Genomic DNA, 24,532 nt, shown 5'->3' with positions numbered 1-24,532 from the left:
TATGCTCTGTGAAGGCAAGTGGATAATTGAAAGTGGGGTTCCAAAGGTTGGAAGTAAGTGCAAACTGGAGAGGTAGCCAACTTGGTTTAAAAAAAGTCATCTTTTCTTGTTATTGTTTGTTGTTGTTTTAAAAGGTGAGTATGGTGGTGTGTTCTTGCAACCCAATGCTGGAGAAGTAGACATGGTGGCCTAGCCTACTTGGTGAGGTATAGGCCAGTGATATATATATATATATATATATATATATATATATATATATATATATATATATATATATATATATATATAGTGAATGGCACCTGAGGAATGGCACCCAAAGTCAAGGTCAACACATGTGTGAGCACACACACATGTGCACATATATACACACAGAACAAATGCATGTGCACACATATATACATAGATCACACATGTGCACACATATACACATAGAACACACACGTGTGCACATACATACACATAGATCATACACACATGTTCACATATATGCACATACACAGATCAGCGATGAATGCCGTATGTCTTGTGAATGGTACAAGTGCTCCTGAAATCCAGAGAAGGGGCCCATCTCCTCCACAGGGATGGGCTCATCCATGTCCTACCTGCTGTCTCTATTTCCCCTGGTCGGGAATGACTTGACCTTTCCTATGGAGGCAAGGTTTAGCACATACAACTGGTCTCTACCACTCCAGTGTAGGCCACTTCAGGTGGAACCTCAGCCCATGCCTATGGTTGTTTGAAGCTTAGATTCCTGGGTGTTATGAAGATCTCATCCTCTGGGCTTCTATTTTTTTTGTCCCTATTCTGTAACACAATCACTTCGTGTGACAATCTAACCTCTATATCGATTTTCCCCACTACCGTTCAGCCAAATCTTCAGCAAGGCCAGTTACCTCTTCAGAAGACTAGGAGCTGATGACAAGGGCTTATGTCCTAAGGATGTATATCGAGGACTATGGGGGTCCAGCCCCTCGATAGTCCCCTCCCAGGGTCCGGGAAGAATCTACAACCAGCTGATAATTAATCTTTGATGAAAAGAAATGAATCTATGTACACGAAACTCCTTAGTCCATATACTTTATTATTCTGTGACAGTTATAAGCTTATATTCTGCTCTCATATTTAGGTCATCTTTAGCCTGATTTCTCTCTGCACTTGTCTGCGATCCCCTCTAAGTTTTATCTTAATTCCTTCATCTAGTTCTGCCCCTTCTAGGTTCTCATCCATCTTGTTCCTTCCCATATCGTTTCCTCTCCCATCTCCTTCTCTCTCATCTGGCTCTTCCTCATCCTCCATCTCGTTCCTCTAGTACTCTCCTGTAGCCCTTCAATCTACTTCTTCCCCATCTCAGTTTGTTCCTCTCAAGTTCTTACCCATCTAGTTCTTCCATTCTCTTCTTTCTCTCTCTCACCTCTCGTGCCCTGGGAGTTCTGGTGTATATACACTTACAAGCAGTATTCCCTTAGCAGTGCAAAGCCAGGCTTCCAGGGTCAAATGGAGGGGTGATAAAAATCACACAGGGAGGCAATAACCGTTAATTATCACTTGCAACCCCAAAGGGAAGTGACCAATGGGGAAATGAATTAACTAAAGGCTAAATTCAGGTAATATCTAAGAAGAGGGCTCTTATGTGCTCAACTATAATCTTAAACGTGGTTGGTAGAAAGTGTTAAGAATCTAAGTTGCTAGATCAATGGGAGAAAATAAAACTGCCTTCTTTTTCCCTGTAGCTCCTATCTGTCCAAGCTATCTGCCGTTATTCTGCAGGGTGGGGGAAAGTGTGCTCAGTCGCTAGGCAACCTGTGTACAGCTAGATGCCTCTGGTGATAGTTAAAGGGAGATCTGGAACTAGAGGCAAGGTTTAGGAAAGGAGGAAGTAAGGCTTAATTGGCACATCCGCCAGGCCTTCTCAAACAGGTAGCCTGGATGCTTAAGTCTGTTCTAGAGAGTACAGAGGTATCTCTGATAAGGTACTTTCCTCCATCCTGTGATGGACCTGGCCGGATGCTACCAATAATGATAATTACAGGGAGGCTTGAACTGGGGTTCTGGCTGAGCATAGCTGTCAGTGCAGAAGGTTATCTAAATATTCCTAGAAGTGGTTAGGTAAGGAGTTAGAGGTCTATAAAGTTGGTAAGGCTGTAAGAAAGGAGGGTCCGAGCTGAATTGTGTAAAGCTATTACTTAATGTCTACCTGACCTAGGCGGTGTCCCCTTGTGGAATTTAAGTCAGGAGACTCGCCTGTGGGTTGTTATCACTGTTAATCCTCGGAAATTGGGTGACCACCTGGGTGATGTCTCCTTTAGTCCTTGAAAGTGGCTAGAGGAGATATCTGATTCCAGAGAAAGCCTTTCCTGAGGCTGTTCTCCAAATGTCTGGAATGTGTATGTCTAGAGAGTGATCAGTCCACATTGTTAGCCCTTCTAGGGAAAATTCAATTGGGAAAACTATGAAGGCACACATGATTTTCATAACAGAATACAGCTGATATATAACAAGCCAAGTAACACCAAAAACTCCTTGGGATTTGGCTTCCTCTGGAGGAATTCCCTGACCCCTCCAGGTAGTGACTTTGCCATAACCAGCTGAGTTCTTATGATATTCCTGCAGCCTGCAGCAGATGTAAGCAAGTTCAGACTGATTCCTTTGTTTGATGGCTACTCTGACTCCATAGTAGTAGGGAGGCTCACCAGAAAGCCAGGCCTGAGATCGCTCACACAGAGCCTCTCCTGGGCGCTCTCTGGATTTACATATAGGTGCAGGGAGGAAGCCGGAATGGCCAAGGGCAAAGAGAGCTGTGGCACAACCTCAGAAAGGCCTGGTCCCCAGCATAAAAGCCACAGACTCTGGGATGGGCTTACATTTGCCCCACAATGACATGTGGGACTGAACTTAGAACACAGTGGACACCAGTCACTGACTGCAGCATGCAGGCTGGGTGTAAGCTGAGTACGGACTGAGGCCTGGGCTGAGCTGAGGACAATTTCCCAGAGGCCTGATGGTTGTGGGCTGCCAGCCAGTGCCACTTTGAGCAGTTTGAAAATGAGGTTTCTTCATTCTGGAGGATGCTCTCCACCCAGGTTCCTATCATCTCCTGGATCATTTCCTCTGTAGACACGCCCCTCCCCCTACCCAGGGCCTCAGGCTCTCACTTTCTTCTTTAAAGTCTTCTCTAGGAATTTTCTTCTAGATGGAGGTGCCCATGTGCAGATGTGCCAGCTAAAGCCGAATGCCTTCACACCATAATTCCACTTCTTCTGTCTAGATGTCAGGAGCCTCTTGGGCACTGCTCTGAGAAGAATGTGGCCTTCCGGGAGCTTCAGAGCCTTGCAGTTTGGCTCCTCCCACTGTGGGTTTAGACAGATCCCTGTGCCTCCTGGAGCCTTGGGTTCTTCCCCTTTGAGAAGCAGGAACCCTCAGCATCTAAGCATTGAATTGTACTCTGTGGAAACGTGGAGAAGGCACCCAGTAAGTGCTGGAGGCCCCTTCCCTGACCAGTTGCTTGACATTTCCAGTTATCATTCGTCAGCCCAGGGGTTTATAGGTTGGTGTCTGATTATAAATACTTTTTCCTTATTTTTTTCAAGTTTGAAGTCAAGCAGAAAATCCGCAAGAAGGCCCTGTAGTTAGGGTCAGCTCCCAGACAGAGGTGCAGGGATGGAGAGTGGCGGGAACCTGGCAGCCACCTTAGTGTCCCTTACTTGTTCATAGTTAAATTAATGTGGTTTTTCTTATTATTTTCATATCTGAGAGCAACAAGTACCATTTTGAGATGGCTAATCATAACTATGATAAAATTACAATAAACTGATAAAGCTGTTCCAATATTATTTGAAATACTCATATCTGTTTGATGCTCAAAACCCCAAAATGGGCACCACATAAGAAGGAGGCCTGATGTTTATGGCTCTGTTCACTGAGTTTTGACAGTTTCTGATTTGCCACATCTGGGCCCCTAGTTCATGGGACCTTGGGGAAGAAGCCGACAGCTTCTGCCAGACAGTAAGATTTGTAGATACTGGCAAAAAAGTAACCCCCCACAAATCCACATTATTTTGGGATATTGATGATGTGGGGTAGAGTCAGGGCATCAGAGCTGTCCTTCATCAGGCCCTCGTGGGTGTGGAATATCTGGAAGAACTCTGTCAAGTCCAGAATAATGAACAAACATTAGACAAACTGGATAGATAATAAGGTCGTATGGAAGTTTGTGTGGAAGCACAGGTGTTTTCTGGCTAGGTGGAGGGGTGACCTGGCAATGGGTACACCCCTCTTTCACATGACCACGAGTGTTCAGCTGGTGCAGAGATCTTTGCCACTGGGTCCTAAGAGTCAGCTGCCATGTGAGAATGCCTGTAAGTTTGTTCACCTGAACTGCTTCAAGGAAGTTCCTGGGAATCTTTTTTTTTTTTTTTTTTTTTACATTAACTCCATCTAAGAAGCTTTAGAGGAGTAAATTGTCACTTCTTTATTAAAGGGGTTAGGAGTTTGCTTGGTTAGTAGATAACCTGCCCTGAGAACACAAAGACTAGAGTTTCATCTTCAGAGCCCAAGTAAGAATGCTAGATGTAAGGTCTGGGAGATGACTTGGGGGACCTGAGCTAAATTCCCCAAAACCTATGTAAAAAAAACTGGGCATGGAGGTGTGTCTGTAACTCTAGTACCGTGAAGAGGAGAGACAGGGGACAAGGCCATCAACCTAGCTCCAGATTCAGTAAGAAACCTTGTCTCAAAGGGATAAAGCCAAGAGTGATAGAGGACACCTGACATCTTCCTCTGGCCTCTGCATGTGTGCATGCACTCACATACGTCTGTCACCATACACACACACACACACACACACACACACACACACACACACACGTATAAACATGTACAAACACACAGATACAGTCTGGCATACAAAGAATAGTAAATGATGTATCTTCCTACCAAGCTAGAGAGGGCTGTGGGTTGGATTCACTGCAAGTCTTTCAACTGTCGAGACACTAAGCCGAGCTGCCCACCTGTGTTTCACTCTATTTTATGTATTCAGTGCCATGAAATTTCCCCTAAGCATTGCTTGTGCTAGATCCCACAACACTGTGGGGCTCTCCAATATGTGGTCCCTCTGGAGGGGTGACCCACACTGAGCAGTCATGAATTACAGTTCATGTTTCTCTACCTGGACACTGGTTCGCATGGTGGCTTCCACTCAGGAGGGTGCTCTGACAAGCCCTACCTACCTCCATGCATTTGCCTGTCTGTCTGTCCAGATTGTATAGTCTGTATTTGCCCTGTGTCCAGCCTCTTTATGAAATCTGCAAGAGCTGTTGGTTTTCGACCCAGCCTTTGGATAGAATGCAGCTCCTTGATGGTGAACCAGAGACCACAAGTTTTCTCTCTACTTTATCTTGCACCTCCTAGCTTGGGATTTTAAAAAAGCCTCCAAGAATGAACCAAACTCTCAGTAAGGAATTATGGGTTAGTGTGTTGCCAAAGGAATTCTCTGTTGCAAGCATATTCCCTAGTGTGGTGATGCTGAGGGATGATGGAGCCTTTAGGGGGAACCAAGGATAAGATGGTTATTCATTCAGATGGACTAGGAAAGCAAAGGAGAGGACTCTGTCCCCATCTCCCTCTCTTTATCTCTGTCTGTCTGTCTATCCCTCTCTATCCCCCTCTCCTCCCCTCTCCCTCCCTCTCTCTGTCTCTGTACCTGTCTGAAAGCACAAGTTTCTATCCTGCCAGCAACTCCCAAATACCCAGCAGCTGCTTCCCAGATCACCACCCAGAGGCTTATATTAATTATAAATGCTCGGCCAGTAGCTCAGGATTATTATTAACTAACTCTTACACTTAAATTAACCCATTATTCTTTTCTATGTTTAGTCATGTGCTTTGGACCTTTTCTCAGTACAACATCCTCATCTTGCTTCCTCTGCATCTGGATGGTGACTCCTGACTCTGCCCTTCCTCTTCCCAGCACTTAGTTTGGTTGCCCCATCTATACTTCCTGCCTGGCTACTGGCCAGTTAGCATTTTATTAAACCAGTTTGAGTGACAAATCTTTACAGTGTGTAAGAGGATTATTCCACAGCCTGCCCCCCCTCTCCTCTCCCTTCTCAGTGTATCCTCCCTCCTAAACATTTGTACTTGTGGGGCTCTCTATCATGAGACTTTCCCCAGAGCCAAGCAGAAGCTGGTGCCATGCTCTTGAGCCTCTTAACTCTTAAACTCTGTGCTCAGCAACCCTTACCCTTCAAAAACCACATAGCCTCAAATCTTTTAAGGAGCAATGGGGAACAGCAATACAGCAAGTGTTAGCTCTCATTTAATTCAGTAGCACTTATTGACTCCTACTGTTTGTAGATGCTAGTGCTTACTACTATAGGGAGCATAGAGAAATAAAAGATATAATATTTGCCTTTGAGGAACTGAAAGCCAACCTCACTTAAGGGTATATTTATGTTCTAATACTTCATCAGGATCTTTTTAAAAAATGACTCACAGTTAGCACATCTGAATAGCATATTTTGCTGATCTGGGATTAACACTTACACCTGAGAAAATTTTTTAGTCCGTGTTAGCATCAGGAAAAGACAATAAACCTAGTTGAATAACACAGAGGAAGTAAATGATAAAAGGGAGAACTTTAAGAAGTCAGCGTACTGACTATCACTGCCTGGCCGTGTGCATAGCTTGGTTCTGAGTTTCTACAAACCCAGGTCAAATGGGCATCAAGAAGGTACAGTTCTAACACTCATTATCAAGAATGCCAACACGTTAGCAGTTCTTCAAGCAGGACCAAGCTTTTCGCATGGCGTTTGATGTAGAGCATGTTGACTGAAATATTAGCCTGGGTAGTTTTACAGGAAACACCCCTGGGAATTTTGTAAAGGTGGCCCACTGCTGATGAAAAGCCACCCAATATGAACTAAGCCCTGTACTATTTAAATCTTTGGGGAATAAGTGGCAGAGGTACTCTTGGCTGGTTGGATGGCTATGTTCTCTACTAGAAATTTCTCTCTTTTATGTGTGTGGGTGTCTTACCTGCAGTACATATATGAGCTACATGAATGCTGGTACCCATGGAGGTCAGAAGAGGGTGTCAGATCCCCCCCCAGGACTAGAGTTACAGATGGTTTGTTAACCACCATGTGGGTGCTGGGAATTGAACCTGGGTCCACTAGGAGAGCAACTGTCCAGCCCCCACCCCATATTTTCTACTCTCATTAATTAATAGGAGTGTTCTGAATTTCTGGTTATTTTTTTTTTCAAGACAGGGTTTCTCTGTCTAGTCCTTGCCATCCTGGAATTCACTCTGTAGCCCAGGCTGGCCTTGAACTCACAGAGACTCGCCTGCCTCTGCCTCCCGAGTGCTGGGATTAAAGGCAGCACCACCACCACCTGACTTTCTATTTTATGGTCACGTCTCAATCAGAGAATATCAAGGTATGGCTATTACTGCTGATGTTCTGGGAAAGGAAGAATTGAGATGACGTTGGGGAGTCAAGGAGAGCCTCGTCACTCTTCAGCTACACTTCTGTGATGCTTTGCCCATTCTTTCGCAATAGTGTCTTACCTGCAGGGACCAGATAATGAAGCACAGAAGGACTTAACTCAGCTGTCTAAAACCTGTCAAGGGTTTGGTGTCCTTAATCAACTCTACACTACATCCTAAAAATAATTTGCGAATACAAAAATATGCAAATAAATTCTAGTGACTAAACAAACTGGACAAGGTGCCAGGAGATACTTGATCCCCACTGTGATGTTCTTTACTTGACCTGTAGTTTGCTCTAATGTTGGGACTACTGTTCTCCCTGCGAGTAGTCTGCCTACCACAGTACTGAGAAATGCATTGGTGTATATACTTTTTCCTAACTGATCCTTTGGGAAAAACACAGATCTGTACTAGTTAAACTCTCCTGTTATTACTTGGATTATTAAAAATAATGGACATAAAAATAATTTGTTGGGCCTGCGCTTAGATGGGTTGTTCATTGTCAGAAGCCCAAGTACTGTAAGCCAGCCTCCTCTCCATTGCCTGCAAGAGAAGCTGGCCTTGTGGATGGCAACCTCCAGACGGTGAAGTTCTGTTCCCTCTGCTCCATGATCACACCAAGGTCTTAATGGTCTGCATCCTATACGTAAAAGAAAATATGCTTTCCAATTTAATTTTTCCTTAAAACCTTTTCCTATTTTTGAGATCCTTGTGCATGTATACAACAAAATAAGATCATATCTATTCCTAATTCCCCACCTCAAGCTCTCCTCATATTCTCCCAACATGCCCCCCTCCAACTTCATGGTTGTTTTTTTTTTTTTCAACAACCCACTAAGTCCAGTTAGTGCTATTTTCATGTACATGGAAGTGAGGCCATGCACTGGAACATGGGATACAGAGCCCTGCACTGGAACACAGCATGTGGGACTGTGCTGGAACATGGGATGTGGAGCCATGCACAGCAACATGAGTTACCAGATGGTGTGAGGAATGAACACCCCTTTCATTCAGGAATGTGATCTATTTCTCGAGGCATATAGGACATGGTTTCCTTACTGCATTTTTTCCAAAGGGAAAGAGACATTGGTATAGTTTAGGCAGACATCTCTTCTGGTTTTTCACTGACTCTTTAGTGCACAGAAGAGATGCTCAGTAAGTGTGTGACTGAATGGGTAAAGGTGTGGAATATAGGATCACATAAAAACAGATTATCTCCTTTATTGTGCTCATGGATTTCCAAAAGGTTGTTCAGCTATCTGTGGCAATGGAACAGATCTTTGGTTATCCTGAATAGATTCTGAGTAAAGGCTAGGCTCATCCTCAAATAGATAGGGAGTTGTAGACAACCTCTGTGATGGATAGCTTAGCTATTTTTTTTTTCTGGCAATCTTATTTTTAAAAATCTCTTGAATCTCAGCCCCCCCATTTCCTCTTACTTTGTACATAGCACATATCTCAAAGTGAAAAGTGGTGCCAAAGGTGCTGCGATTCACACTTCCTGAGTGTTAGCTGCAGTGGGGGTGCCTGGGGGCCGCCTCTGAACATCTGTAGGAAGAATTCCATCTATATCTGTACAAAAAAATGACAAGTACAGGGAAAGACAGCATTGTGTAACAGCATTCTGTCATACCTCTTCATAGTTTGCAGCATCCAAACTCTGCTCTAACTGGAAGATGCTCCATGTTTTAAACGAAGCTGTTGGCCACACCCAAGATAGATCCTTGTACTTGGGCAGCATCTTGCTGGCTTCCAGAACCAGCATCACCATCACCAACTCCTTCCTGGACTAGGGGGATGGGAGATAACAGGTAAATTCTTCTTTAGGACCCCAGAATCTCTCATCTTTTAATTACAGGCATCCAGAACTGTGTCTGTCTGGTGGGGTGGGGGTGGGGCACGTTTAGAAGCCAAGACATGTGAATCACCTTTGTGATCACCTTACCAGCTTTGGAAAGATCATTTAAACTTTCTGAGCCCCCCTTTTTTTTCTGCCCCATACGATGGGAACAATGTTACCTTTTCCCATTTGCTTGTTGTGAATGCTGAATTGCATAAGCAATGCAAACAATTACATTGTCAGATGGCCTTGATCAAACCAAATTACCCACAAAACAAAACCCAAAGTCATGAATCTGGGAGAGGAACTGGGAAGGATGAAGTGTGGGTGGGGGCTGACCGGCATGGGGGAGATACGAGAGGGCGGGGATGGGACAGTTGTCAGGATACATGATATGCATGTTTGAAATGGTCAAATGACAAAAGCAATGGAAAGAAATACATTGCTGTTTCCCATGTGTTGTCTGACTTGATTGGTGAATTATGTTGGGAGTGTGGATGCCTGTGGAGGAGCAGAAATATGGCAGACCTACTGAGGTAGCTGATGCTGGCCACTCAGACGTGAGACTCCTGACTAGCACTGAGAAGGTTATGACTGAAGAATAGCGCCCTTGAAAGTTGCGTGTATGACAATGAGTATGGTCTTGAGAAAAACGTCCTGGAGAATATGAAGATTAAATGGAAGTTTAGGCTACTGGCTCTTGTTTCAGGGAACTGGTGGATGGTTTGATGGAAGCCCATAAAAGCTACAGCTATTGGAACTGATCGTTGTTTTCTGGCAGTGTTGGGAATTAAACTAAGGACATCGCTAAGGATGTGACCTAGCCTTGAGCCACGCCCCTGTCTCTTGTTCTTTTTTAAGGAAGTGGTCGGTCGAACATACTTTAGGGAAATATTAGAACCTGGACATCTCAGGAGGTAACTGGGCTACAGTCAGCTAGGAGGCCATGGATTTGGCTTTAATAAGTTTTAATCACCAAGGAAAGAGTCCCCAGAATCCAAGCAGGAAAGGGTGAGATTTGCTGGTGTGTGACTGCCAAGATACCAGGACTTGAAGTCAAGCAGATCTGAGTTCAAACTCTAGTACATTTTTTTAACCACTAAACACCTCTGTGGTCTCGAACAAGCTTTCTTTGCCTCACTGAGATTTTTGTCTAGGAGTCTATGAAAATATGGATAGTGGGGCCTGTTTCCTGGGGTTGTATAATTAGGTCCCACCTGTGAAGTGAACATACAGTGCCCAGAGCATGGGAAAAGCTGTCACCATCCATGACATTTATTACCTCACCACTGCCTTCCTCCTGTGGGACAGAGTCACGGCCTGATATGCTGCTTACCGGGTCCAGCTGATGGTTTTAATCCTAGTACCTGACCAAAATAGACAGACTGTGAGTGTACAGTGCCCACATTGAAGATTATAGTAGTTCTCTGGCTTTGGAGATGCTGCATTATCTACCTAGCTCGCTGACCTGGGACAGTGGGTATAAGTAGTGTGGTTATGAGACCACTTTACAGGTGAAGGTGTGACGTTTCAGCTCCCACCATGTATAGAGCTCAGTTAGAAGCCAGGTCTTCCAAGAATAAATCCTGGTAATTATGTGTTAAGTGGGTCTCAGGTGTGACTGTTTCCTTGGAATTGAAAACATTTCCTCCTAGTGGGAGGAGGGAGACTCAAGACAAAAGAAGGCAACGCTCAGATGGAACTACCTGCAAGCTGTACAAGGAGGTCCAGGGATGCAGAGGAGGTCCAGGGATGCAGAGGGGGTCCAGGGATGCAGAGGGGGTCCAGGGATACAGAAGAGGCCCAGGGATGCAGAGGAGGTCCAGGGATACAGAAGAGGTCCAGGGATACAGAAGAGGTCCAGGGATGCAGATGGGGCCAGGGATGCAGAGGGAGGGGGTCCAGGGATGCAGAGGGGGTCCAGGGATACAGAGGAGGTCCAGGGATGCAGAGGGGGCCAGGGATACAGAGGAGGTCCAGGGTTGCAGATGGGGTCCAGGGATGTAGAGGAGGTCCAGGGATGCAGAGGGGGTCCAGGGATGTAGAAGAGGTCCAGGGATGCAGAGGAGGTCCAGGGATGTAGAGGAGGTCCAGGGATGCAGAGGAGGTCCAGGGATGCAGAGGAGGTCCAGGGATACAGAGGAGGTCCAGGGATGTAGAGGGGGTCCAGGGATGCAGAGGGGGTCCAGGGATACAGAGGGGGTCCAGGGATGCAGAGGAGGTCCAGGGATGCAGAGGAGGTCCAGGGATGCAGAGGGGGCCAGGGATACAGAGGAGGTCCAGGGTTGCAGATGGGGTCCAGGGATGTAGAGGAGGTCCAGGGATGCAGAGGAGGTCCAGGGATGCAGAGGGGGCCAGGGATACAGAGGAGGTCCAGGGTTGCAGATGGGGTCCAGGGATGTAGAGGAGGTCCAGGGATGCAGAGGAGGTCCAGGGATGCAGAGGAGGTCCAGGGATGTAGAGGGGGTCCAGGGATGCAGAGGGGGTCCAGGGATGCAGAGGGGGCCCAGGGATACAGAAGAGGTCCAGGGATACAGATGGGTCCAGGGATGCAGAGGAGGTCCAGAGATGCAGAGGAGGTCCAGGGATGCAGAGGAGGTCCAGGGATGCAGAGGGCGTCCAGGGATGCAGAGGGGGCCCAGGGTTGCAGAGGAGGTCCAGGGATACAGTTTTCGGGAGGCTTTTGGGTATGCTGAATTTGATCACCCATTCTCCTTTAAGTAACCCCTCACCTGTAAGTAATCCTAATAAACTCATTGGCTTACCGATCTAGACTTTCATGGAGTAGTTTCTTTGGCCTATCATTGGTGTCCTTTCTAGGGTGAATAAAAATTTTGTATAGTCTCCTCAGAAAAAACACACAGCTAGGTCCCAGAGATCCAAAGAGCCTTCTAAGTATCTGCTCCTAATTAATGTTGTTTGTTTAGAAGACACTTACTTTGTACTGAATGAGCATTTGGCCAACTCTTTTATTACTATAGCGTCTTTACCTGTAACAAGTAGCAAAGTTGAGCCCTCCTAATCAGGAGTGAGGTAAGGATAATTCAATCAGACTCTTAGGACCTCTAACATACCCACCAGTGTCTATTTCAGAGTAATTAAAACAGGAAAGCCAAGGATCAGAGGCAGAGGAGATAGATAAGTCATAGGAAGGCTTTAGAATTGTGTGGGGTAGGTTTTAACTTCCAACTTGACACACCCTAACATCACCTGGGAAGAGAACATCAATTGAATTAACTAGCTAGGTAGGGCTGGCCTGTGGACATGGCTGTGGGAGACTTTCTTGATGGTTAATTAACCTAGTCCAAAATGGGTGGCACATTCCCTAGGCTGTGCCATGACCTGTGTAAGAGAGAAGATTTACTCTGTTTTTATAACTATAACTCAGCTGTCTTTTTTGAATTTTCTACCACCCCAGCCATTCTATTTCTATATATTCAGTTTGATTATGTAAATTAGATCATACGAAATGTATGTGGTGCCTAGATAATTTCATCTAGCATTATTCTTCTAGATATCTGTGTCGTCATTGAAAGTGGAAGAATCGCCTCTATTAAGTCCATGTGATATTCCATTCATCTGCACACATGCACACACACGCCGCTATTTCTTTATTCACACATATGATGATAAACATTTGAGTTGTCCTGTATCTTGTCACTCTCTTTTATTTTTTAGTTCTCAACACAAAGGTATGAAGACATTGACAGCTCTAAGAAGTGGGTGCATATATGTGAAGCAGTTCTCAAAAGACTTTCCTTTGTCACATAATCAGGGAGACAACTATTCTGTGATTATTATAAACAGACCGTTCAGACAGCCTGGTTTCCTGAAAGGGGAGAGAAATGTTATGCCCCTCTGATTTTGTACTCAAAACTTCTTACTGCCAGTGAAAGCCCAAATCAAACATTAAAAACAACCTAATTGCTAATCACCATATTTTCAAGTGTTCCATAATTAGAGGAAAATTTAAAGCAAATACAAGCATATTAGAATGTTTTTGCATGGATCCTCCATTTGTCTCTATCACACATAAAGCTAGACCCACACCTTCTCCTGGTTTCAGAGAATCACATCAATTTGCTCACACTGGGCCTGTTTCTCAAATGCAAACCCCTCTTTGGGTGTAGTCAGAAGGTGCCTTCAACAGCTTCACTGGCTGAGAAAGTTCTGAAGATGCACTAATCTGCGTTTTATCTTTTTTTTTTAAATCACATTTGCAAGAAGCATCCTTCAGTCCGAAGAGTGGTGCTCATCGCCTTCACCACTTGTGCTGAGACTCCACAGCGTGAGCTGTCTGTCTCCTGGTGAAGGCCATGAGCTCTCTGAAGTTGCCTTCACTCTAACTTTCTCTAGATTTCTCCTCTCACTGGATAAAATACTAAGGCAGAAGAGAGGAACAAAAAAAGAAAGAAAGAAAGAAAGAAAGAAAATCGGGAAGAGAAGAGGAAGCAGGGGTGGCGGAGGGGACAAAAGAAAGCAGAGGGGAGGTCTCGCTCCCCTGCATTGAGATCCAACCTCCCTTCCCTTCATTTTTTAATGTTGATCTTTGTTCTTTGACAGTTCCGCCTAGGTATGCGATGAATTTTAGTCGCTGTTACCCCCATTCTCCTCCCTGAAATCTGACTTCTTCACAAGGGGTCTCTCTCCCACATTCATGTTTTCTTATCCTGTCTGACCACCTGAGTTTAATTAGAGTTTCTTGCATGGGTGTGGGAAGGAGGTTATTTACTGGAGCCTGGCAATTTGTCAGCAGGGACACCACTGAAGAAAATGGCAGCCCCTCCCCCAGCACCTAGAGCTGCTAATAGATCCTCAGAGAGTGGTGTCAGCTTCATTGCCCTGCCTATGACGAAACATTTGCAGGCCCAGTCCTGTGCAGGTAACAGCTGTGCACTGCGTTCATGAATGCAATGACCGTGCCTTATTCAGAAGATTGCTCTCACGAGACTGATTGTGGTCTGTTCGCCAATATTGATGTCTGAGGCACTATCTCATAGGCTGGCCTTGAACTCTTTCCTGGGCTCAGAGAAGTCCCCTGCCTCTGCCTCTTGAGTAGCTGGCACTACAGGCACATGCCATTACAGCCAGACTGCAGGACTGTTTCCAGAGCAAACAGCTCTAAATTTGCTAATGTAGAAATATTTTGAAAAAGCAATATATAGCTCTGCAAAGAGATATGATCCTGGCAAGAAGAGGGACAGAGACCTGAGTGTGCTTGTGTGGTGAGCTCTCTCAACAGCTCCATTGCCTGAACAAAGGAAACTTCGGAAGAGTAGCTGTGCTATGACCCCATCCATGTTCATTCAAAGCTGTGGCAATCTACAACACAGCCAGCGGGTTATCCAACTGCCATTATGAAGACTGTGGATTTATTTTGTGTAACTTGGAACATTCTTTTTATTTTTAACTTGGAACATTCTTAAGATGTAAGGCAAATTTTTTAAAAGCAGAATATTGGTTTCTTACTTACCTTTCTTGAGTATTTTCCAAAGTTATGAAATGTTTCAAAAATATAATTAATTTCTCTATAATGTAATATCCTTCTGGGTTGTTTTCAGCTTTTCCTACTCATATATAATGTTGACATAAACTTTTTTTTAGCCTACTGTTATTTTCTGATTCAGGCTTTCACCTTTGATAAATGTCTTATAATTACTGGTTTAGAAGAGGTGACCTTTTATTGTAATTACTGATTCATAGGGTGTGACCCTTGATGGGTTCTGCCAAATTGGTTTCCATAATCCACAAAGATTTATGTGATACTTCAAATTTTGCTAGTAATCTTAGTTATTTTTCAAGTTCTAATTTATTCAACAAACTTTTAAATTTGAAATAAAACAGTTATTAATGCCTTCTGTACTAAAGCCCAGCTCCCTTAAAGGTTCTAAGCACACCATTACGGGAAGACACAATTCCTACCTTGCTACTCAGTGCCTCGCCTCAGCCCAACATTGGAGAAACAGACATTTAGAAGTCAATTACAGTAGGATGTGAGCTGTTAGGGTCATGACTGAGTGCCGTGGGAATTCAACACGCTGGCAGCATAATTGTGGCGATGAACCAGATGGGCTAGATAATCCACTTCTCATTGGATCATCCTCTCCCACCTTCCAACAGTGGTATTAATTGAGGCAGGTCTGCAGCAGGGGAAGGAGCTGCTCTTCTTATCCTGTCTGAGTTCAAGTGTGAACTGTACCTGATGGGGACAAAGAAGGGAAATCCACTGTGGTGCTTAGTGGTAGCTGTCCATTTGATATGATCTAGAATCTCCTGGGGGACTGTGCCTGTGGAGGATTATCTTTCTCCTATTAATTGAGGCCAGAAGACTCAACCACTGTGGGCCGTGTTATTCCCAGGGCAGGATCCTAGACTGTGTAGCAAGAGAAAGGGAGCCCAGCAGAGTGCATTCATCTCTCTGTTGTCGCCTGAGTCTGGCTGCTGTGTCAGCAGCTGCCTCAGGATCAGCCTCTCTGACTTCCCCGCCATGGTGCACCAGAGCTTTGAACTGTGAACCGGAAGGAAACTTTTACCACTTAAATTGCTTTTGTCAGAATATTTTAACAGAGCGACAAGAAGAGAAACTTAGACATGTACTCGAGTGTATTCTCGAGGTCTGGCACCATTTATGTATTCCTCTCACAGATCCAAAAATAAACTTCCTTCCAGGGACACCTACACTCATCCTGAACCTGTAACCAGGCCTGGTTTCCCAACACCTCCACCTCCCTCACTACATAGACTAGAAGATGGGTACCAAGACGCTGAAAGCATCTCCTCCAACCTGGAAACACAGATTTCCAGGGAAGATAAAACCTAAGCTGCCACAGATATCAGTCTATACTCTGTGTTTTTCTTTTCCTTTTCCATTGCGTCGTGCGTGCGTGTGTGTGTGTGTGTGTGTGTGTGTGTGTGTGTGTGTGTGTGTGTGTTCATGCGCTTGCTTTTGGGAAAGGTTCTCTCCCTAGCCTGAAGATTATCACTTAGTCTAGACCAGCTGACCAGTGAGCTCCAGGGATCCTCCCATCTCTGCCTCCCACTGGAATTACAAGCATGTGCCACCATGACTAGCTTTTTTTTTTTTTAAACATGGATTCTGGGATAAAACTCAGGTTCTCCTGCTTGAAAGCAAGCACTTTACTGAGCTATCTTCCTCACCCCCACTCCCATATACATTAAATATACATATATAGTATATTTATATAAAATATTTCAGGAATTTCTATCCCATTGACTATATGCAGCTGCCAATATTTTATTGTTTTGAACCTGTAAAAATAATTCCATATGGTTCAATATAAAACCTGTGATTTAATTCTTCCCATTTCTTCCCAAGACTATCTGTATGACATATCCAATCAAAACTTTGTTTCACACCTAATGATTTTTGTAATACTTGCCCCAGACACAAATAAAAGAAGAAAAAACGTCATTAGCACAGGCTTGTGCTTGTTTCACACCTTCCAGTCAGATCACCAGGAAAATGGAGTTAGAATGCAGTATTTCCAAACTTGAAGCGGGAAAGGGTCACTGCTTAGTCAGCAGCAGAGAAGGTTCTATTCCATACAGCATAAAAATGTAAAAATGTAGGAGCCCATGTGGCAAGCAGACCCAGGAACCTTCCAAACAAGCCCATGCCAGGATGCAGTTCTATTCCGATACTGGCCTGGAACCAGATTGATCCTGATGTGTTATGGATCGAATAATGCTTTTACCTTTCCATCATTTTTATTTTTGCCTGGTACTTAGTAATAGTGAATACTGATGGAGTACAGTGTGACATTTCAGTACATGTACACAATGTATAATGACTAGATCGGGGTCACAGACAGACCCATCAAACAGTATTTATCATTTCCTGAAATTATTAGTAAATGAAACTCTTCAGGCACCAAAGAAAGGGGAGTTGAATTAGCCTGAATCAGATAGTTATAAAAATGTAGGCTGAGTGCTTTGGCAGAGGAAACTGGCAATCAGCAGTCTCTGAGCCTAGAAAGCTGCCTGCTTTATAAAAGCATTAGCATTCTCTGCCACAGTTCATTCACAATGTGAATTGTATGTGTGTGCACATTCATACATGCACAAACATGTATGAATGGTGTGTCTGGGTACTGATGCACATACTAGGGAATACATTGGGAGGCCAGAGGTCGACACTGTTCCAATACACCACAGTGTCTATAAATCCTGAGGCTCAGATTCACTTAGGAAACCCCATCTTCATGAGGGTTCTCGCTTTGGCTGTAGGAAAGAATCAGAAACATGAAACTAGCAATTCTCCAGTTCGGTCCCCACCTGGTGCTGGGTTCTAAAGCACAGCTCAGTCTCCTGTCACCTCCTCTGTCGAGAGCAGGTGCCAGTTCCAGCAATCCTCTTGTAAAGTCGTCTCAGTCCTTTGGGGTTACTCTCCTCCTTCCCCATCCCCCTCCTCCTCTTCCTATCTCACACCCCCTTGTCCTATTTCTAGCAAATATTGAGAATAACCTACCTGATCAAAGGAGAGGTTTATCTACACAGAGTCATGTGGATGTGTTTGAGAGAGCCCAGGATCTTTCTTACTCATGGTGAAAGGGAATGGTCCTGATATTTTCTTCATGATATTGCATAGAACTGTGTTTAAAGTTCAGCAGGTTTTCTTAAAAAACAAACAACAACAAAAACAAAAACTTCTTTTTTCATTTTGTCTATGGGTGTTTTTCCTGCATATGTGTCTATACAACAAGTGCACGCCTAGTGCATTAGATCCTTGGGGCTGGAGTTACAGCCAGTTGTGAGCTGCCATGTGGATGTTGGGAATTGGACCTGGGCCCTCTGGAAGAGCAGCCAGTGCTTGTAAGCACTGAGCCATCTCTCCAGCCTTGAACACGTCATCATCTTTATGAACACCTCTAGCCAATGAATTCCACAATGCAAGAGAGTGCATGTGACTTAGGTGCAAACCAAAACACTTAGATTAAGACAGATATTCACTCAGGACTGCTCCGGAACCTGGCATGCACTGGGGCTAGTCCAGGTTGGCCCACATGCAGAGCCATTCCAGCTCCAGGTGGTTTGTGATGTGAAGCACAGTAAGACGTCTGTCTACCAAAGAATAAATGCACCAAACGAAAGAGGCTAGGACAGCTGCTTTGAAGAACAGTGCAGGAGGAAAAAGGTGCCTAAGCAAGTGACAGATGGGATTTAGTGCCAATGGCCCCACTGAGGGGATGAGATGTGGTGGATAGTTTCAGTTGTCAACCTAACATGGTTGAGAATCACCTGGAAGAGTCTGAGTGAGGAACTTTCTAGATCAGACTGGCCTGTTGGGGAGTTGCTTTGATTGTCTTATGTGGAAAGAGCTGGCCCCTAAGTGGGCAACACCATCTCCTGGTTTGGAATCCTGGACTGTGTAAGACAGCAGGGGAAGCTTGCTGAGTACTAAGCATGCATGCATTTATTTCTCTTTACCCTTGACTGATCTGACTAACTGCTTCAAGTTCAGCATTGACTTTCCTGCTGTTACAAACGAAAACTGGAATTGAGCTCAAATAAACCTTGTCTCCCCTAGATTGCTTTTAGTCAAGGTATTTTATCACAGCAACAGAAATGGCATGAAGACATTAAATTGGAAAATTGCTTAAAAAGAGCTTGGTTAGGATCAAGGGTGGAGAGGTTTTGCCAAGCTGGGCTGAGTAAGTGAAGCCTGTTAAAGTTTAGTCAAGGAGAGGATCCTTGACAAATCTTACCAAATGCAAGAGAGCTTTAAATCAGCCATGTCCAAGGACACCCTACAGTTTCCAATCACAAGGACTTATCCTTAGCAGGGCATGGCAGTGCACACATGTAATCTCAGCGTTCAGAGGGCTAAAGCAGGAGCTTTGTGATATTGAGGTCACCCTGGACCACACAGCAAAACTCCATGGGGACGGGCAAAGGGAAGAGAAGCTGGGGAATGACTCGGCCACAGTTCTTGCTGTACAAGCATGAGGAACTGAGTTGGAATCCCAGCACCCATGTTAAAGCCAAGGATGGTGGTGCGGATTTGTAACTCCCAATCCTGAGGAGTGAGGAGATGGGCGGATCCTAGTGAGAACCGTGTCAGAAAATAAGGTGAGAGAGTAATTGAGGAGGACACTCCAACATCAACTTCTGTTCTTCACACATGCCTGCACAGGTGAGGGTATCCGTATAGACAGACACATAGTCACACAGACACACAGTCATACAGACACACACAGAGAAGAGACAGACAGACAGAGACAGAGAGAGAGAGAGAGAGGAAAAAGAGAAGAGAGAGAGAGAGAGAGAGAGAGAGAGAGAGAGAGAGAGAGAGAGAGAACAATCTCCAAATTAACAAATTAAACAAATCTACAAGTCTTCCAAAACTAGGATGTTCTCATCTCTTTACCCTGTGTAGTTTTTTTTTTTTTTAACTTTGCTTTGAAAACCTAATTATCCCCATTCTGTTTTATTAGGAAATCTGTTTTATCTTTGGATCCTTGTTTTTATTTCTGGAAAGCTAGATGGCATTAGTTTTTGAAACGAGAACTTATGGGGGCTTAATTGATGAAAGGAAGCACAATTGTAATTCAACCAAGAAGGACTTTGTGTGGCCCTTGATTTGCGGCTCATTGTTTAGCGGGGTTAAGTGCACACAAGGAAGACATAGGGACCGTCTGTATAGCTCACATGTCTATCCATCGTCATGGGGACTCTGTGAAGTATCCACTGACCTCTGAACTTCAAGAACTTTCCTATGTCAAGCAGCCCCTTACCTATACCTTGTCTATACAACCTACAACATGGAGGTATTCTATTATGTGGTATTATTAGTAAGTTTATAGAAGTTTTTGAAAAATGGGGGGGCATGCACACATGGGGGGCTGCTTTCCCATGCAAGTGAGTATAGAGACCAGTGGTTAACATAAAGGATGCTTTTTAATCACTCTCCAACTTATTTTTTGAGACAGGCTCTCTCACTGAGCCTGGAGCTCGCCTTTGAGCTAGGGTGGATGGCCACCAGGTCCCAGGAATCCACCCATCTCTGCTGCCACCCCAGCCTGTGATTACAGACTTACAGCACTGTGCCCAGCGTTTATGCGACTGTCAGGGGTCCGAACTTGGGTCCTCATGCTTATTCAACAGGCACTTTGCCTACCAAGCCATCTCTCCAGCTCCTGACTTTTTTTTCTAGGATACTGAGGATTGGCCAGAGCCTCACTAGGCATCTTCTTTACCAATGAGCTACACCCCCAACCTGAAATTCTGAGTTTTCAAGTTTCTCTATTGCACTCTGTGTCATGCTATTGTAAAAATGTCCATCTGGAGGTCATTATGAAGGGTTGGATAAGCATGACAGCAAATCAATCTGAAAATAATGAGTTAATGTGGAACTTGTGTCTGAAAAGCTAGATTTTCTGTGGGTTTATTTTTCTTGTCTTAAGATAATTACATCCAAGGAGATGTGTGCAAGAATGGTCACAACACCTCTTCTATTAACAGCACGTGTGTTTGGCAGGCTGCACACGTGTGCCGGAGGATGGTAGAAACAGCCAGAGTTGTATCAGCGGGAGAATGAGGAGGAAGTACTGAGGGGGTGACATGGTGAAAATCAGTGAGCTGCTGAATCAAAGGGGACTAAACATTAACAATTTTGAGAGAGAAAAGAAAAATTAATACCATCTACTGGAAGTGTAAAAATACCTGAAACAGTACTACTTCTTTCTAAGGGATATGTGCCGCATGTGTATAATTAAAGTGTTTTAATAAACCCCACTTAGGATAGAGGTTACCTCTGAGAAATGAAAGGAGATATGTTGAGGAAAGGGCTTCATTTGTCTGTTATGATGCTTCATTTCTGAAGGAATTTAGAGATGCATCTATTGTACCATACTCTACACTTTATCATATGTCTTAAATGTCCTCATGCTAAAGTTGGGTTGACCATGGAAAGACATTTCACACACTGGTCTGCCGAATAGAAGCACAGGCTCCATGAAGTGCCACAATTTTGCAGTGACAAAGGCTAACGTTGACTTAAACACTTGCTACCTGCAGCACAATTATAGTAATGCCAGTGCACGGAGCAGAACAAGCAAAGCCTCCCAATGTCATTGCTTAAAGAGCTGCTGCTCAGGCGTCGGGTTGTTAGATGTGGAATTACTCTCGTTGTTTACCTATGTGATGTGTACTCTCTGGGAAATATTTATGAAAACATGGGTAGTTAGACATGACCTTGAGATTGGATGCCAGATTGATAAGTAAGCACAGACTGAGCTGTTGAAGTTCAGGTGGCCCCATGAGAAGAGAAACCCCCTGAGTCACAGAAGCCAGCTCAGCAGAAAAGAGGCACTCACTATCCTTGGCTTTAAAGTCTGGTGGGGAATCAGTCACAGGGTCCTGGATAAAAGGCAGTGAGGCACGCAGGGGAACGGCTCTAGATTTCTTATAGGCAGTGACTCCTTCTTCCACTGCACACAGCACAGAGTCTTGTTAGGACACAGCTCAGACCATGTCAGCCCTCCAGAAGCTTCCCATTGCACCTGGGATTAAGGCACCACCCCTCACAGAGGCCCTAAGGTCCCTGGCCTGCCTGGCTGTCTCCCCTCATCTCTGCTTTTTGAAGTTCCTTATAAATGTTATTCATTATGACATTTTCATGCATTACCTTGTTCGTATTCATCTGACAGCTACACCTCCCACCCCTGTTCCCCAGCTCTCCCTGGCCCACTTCCCCCAGTAGTTCCCCTTTCTGCTTCCATGTGTGTGTAATTCTACATATAACTCCCACATGTGTAGAGGACATGCAGTGTTTTTCCTGTCTCTCTGCTTATTATCTTCTCTTGTTCTCTTCATTCTTCATTCTCTTGTTCTCTTCATTCTTCAATGGACATAGGCCCCTTTTGTTTTTATGACATGAAAGTAGCATATCTATATTCTGTATATGCCTTAGGGTTTCTATTACTGTGAACAGACACCATGACCACAGCAACTCTTATAAGGAAAACATTTAATTGGGCTGGTTTATAGTTTCAGAGGTTCAGTCCATTATCATCATGGTGGGGAGCATGGCAGCATGCAGGCAGACATGGAGCTGGGGAAGTAGCTGAGAGTTCTACATCCTGCAGGCAACAGGAAGTTGACTGAGACACTGGGTGGTATCCTGGGCATAGGAAACCTCAAAGCCCACCCTGATAGTGACACACTTCCTCTCACAAGGCCATACCCACTTCAACAAAGCCACCCCTCCTAATCCCTATGAGATTATGGGGGCCAATTACATTTCAAACTACCACAGTATACAAATAAAAATGTGCAGTATTTATGTTTCTGAAACTGGCTTATTTTGCTTAACATAATGGTCTCCAGTTCCAACTGTTTTTCTGCAAATGTTGTAATTTCATTATTTTTCCATTATTTTGTGTATGTGTGTGAATGTTGTGATGTCTGCACTTGTTCATGAGGGTGTGTACATGAGTGTGTGCATGAGTGTGTGCATGAGTGGGTGCATGAGTGGGTGCACGAGTGTGGAGACCAGAAGTCAGAGCCATGTGTCTTCTTTGATCACTCTCTGCCTTCTTTTATTATTATTGTGTAGAATGTTTGTGCGCACACACACACACACACACACACACACACACACACACACACACACACATGCAGTAGTACACATGTGGTGGTCAGACCTTTGGAGCCAGCTCCCTCTTTCCACCATAGGTTCAGAGGATCAGACTTGGGTCATTAGGCTTGCATGGCAAGTCCTTTGATCCACTTAGCCATCACACCAGGCTGTAACTGTATTTTTTGAGACAAGGTCTCTTATTGAACCAGGGGCTCATTGATTTGGCTAGGCTGGCCAGCCAATGAGCTTCTGAGGTCTGTCTGTCTGTGCCAGCCTCCTGCCTCAACATTGGGGTTGCAGACATACACCACTCTGTCTTACCCTTGGATGCTTACCCTTACCATGGGTGCTGTGATCTGAACTGGATCATCATGCTTACTCAGCAGGCACTTTATCAACGGGACCCCCCTCGCCAGCCCCAGTTCATGCTTTACAATTGAATGAAATATCAGCGTGTATGTGTATGACGATTTCTTCATCCAGTTCATCACGGTTGGAGGTTTGGAGGGCACCTGAGCTGGCTCCCTTTCCCAGCTGTTGTAGATAGAGGTGCAGAAAATACACATGTGCAAAGATTGCTGTGGCATGTTAACTTAGAGCCCTCCCGGTAAATACCCAGGAGTGCTAGCTACAGAGCACAGGGTGGCTTTGCCTTGCTTTTCAAAGAAGCTCCATATTGGTCCCCATGGTGGGGTGGCCATAGCTGGCTCACGCTCCCACCAGCAGTGTAAATGTGCCTCTTTCTCTGCATTCTCACGGGCATTTGTTGTTTGTTTTTGATGATGTCATTCTGACTGGAGTGAGAGGGAATCTCAGTGTAGTTCTGATCTGCAGTTCCCTGATGGCTAAGGATGTTTTCCCACATATTTATTGGCCACTTATGTCTCTTCTTTTCATGATCAGCTGTTCCATTCACTTGCCTATGTATTGACTGGATGACTTGATTTTTTGGGAGGGTGGGGTGGGACTAGTTCTTTAGTGGTTATAGATATTAGTCCCCTGTCAAATGTTAATAGTAGACAAAGGTTCTCTACCACTCTTCAGGCTGTCTCTGAAGAATTCTGTAGCTTGTTTCCTTTGCTATGCAGAAGATTTTTAATTTTGATGCAATTCCATTTGTCCATTATCATGATTATTTCCCAAGCCACTAGAACCTTTTTAAGGAAGTCTTTTCCCTGTGTCTTCCTTTAGCACTTTAGTGTTTAGAGTCTTATTTTAAGGTCTTTGACCCACTTTTCAATTGACTTTTTTTACAGGGTGAAAGATAGGGATATCTTCATTCTTCTGCGGGTGAAGGTCCAGTTTCCCAGACATTTGTCAAAGAGATTGTTTGGTTTTTTTTTTGTTTTTTTCTATATAAGTTTTTGACCCCTTTGTCAAAAACTAGGTGGCTGTTTATTTCTGGTCCTCTGCTCTGTCCTACATGTCTGCTTGTGCCTCTGCCACACTGTTTGTGTCACGGCGGCTCTGTAGTTAGTTTGAGGACAAATGTCCACACTGTTTGTGTCATGGTAGCTCTGTAGTTTGAGGACAAATGTCTTCCTATCTTCAGCATTGTTATTTCTGTTGAGACTGGTTTAGTTATTCAGGTTTCATCTGTGTGTTT

At 44.5% G+C, this 24,532-nt stretch overlaps 1 protein-coding gene and 1 long non-coding RNA gene across 3 annotated transcripts in view; one reads left to right on the top strand and one right to left on the bottom strand.

Annotated features, from left to right (window-relative positions):
- The window catches only part of Nek11 (NIMA related kinase 11), a 237,712-nt gene that overhangs the window by 207,563 nt on the left and 5,617 nt on the right, over window positions 1-24,532 (top strand). The gene's annotated exons all lie outside the window — the stretch shown is intronic.
- Window positions 8,002-9,247, bottom strand: LOC143274321 (uncharacterized). The gene is made up of 3 exons (XR_013052920.1): window positions 9,120-9,247; window positions 8,926-9,034; window positions 8,002-8,126 (listed from the first exon to the last, which is right to left on the bottom strand). It is a non-coding gene; the product is annotated as an uncharacterized LOC143274321 (long non-coding RNA).

This window comes from Peromyscus maniculatus, chromosome 7, assembly GCF_049852395.1.
Source record: "Peromyscus maniculatus bairdii isolate BWxNUB_F1_BW_parent chromosome 7, HU_Pman_BW_mat_3.1, whole genome shotgun sequence".
NCBI classification, from domain to species: domain Eukaryota; kingdom Metazoa; phylum Chordata; class Mammalia; order Rodentia; family Cricetidae; genus Peromyscus; species Peromyscus maniculatus.
This window is presented reverse-complemented; position numbering and strand designations above follow the sequence as displayed.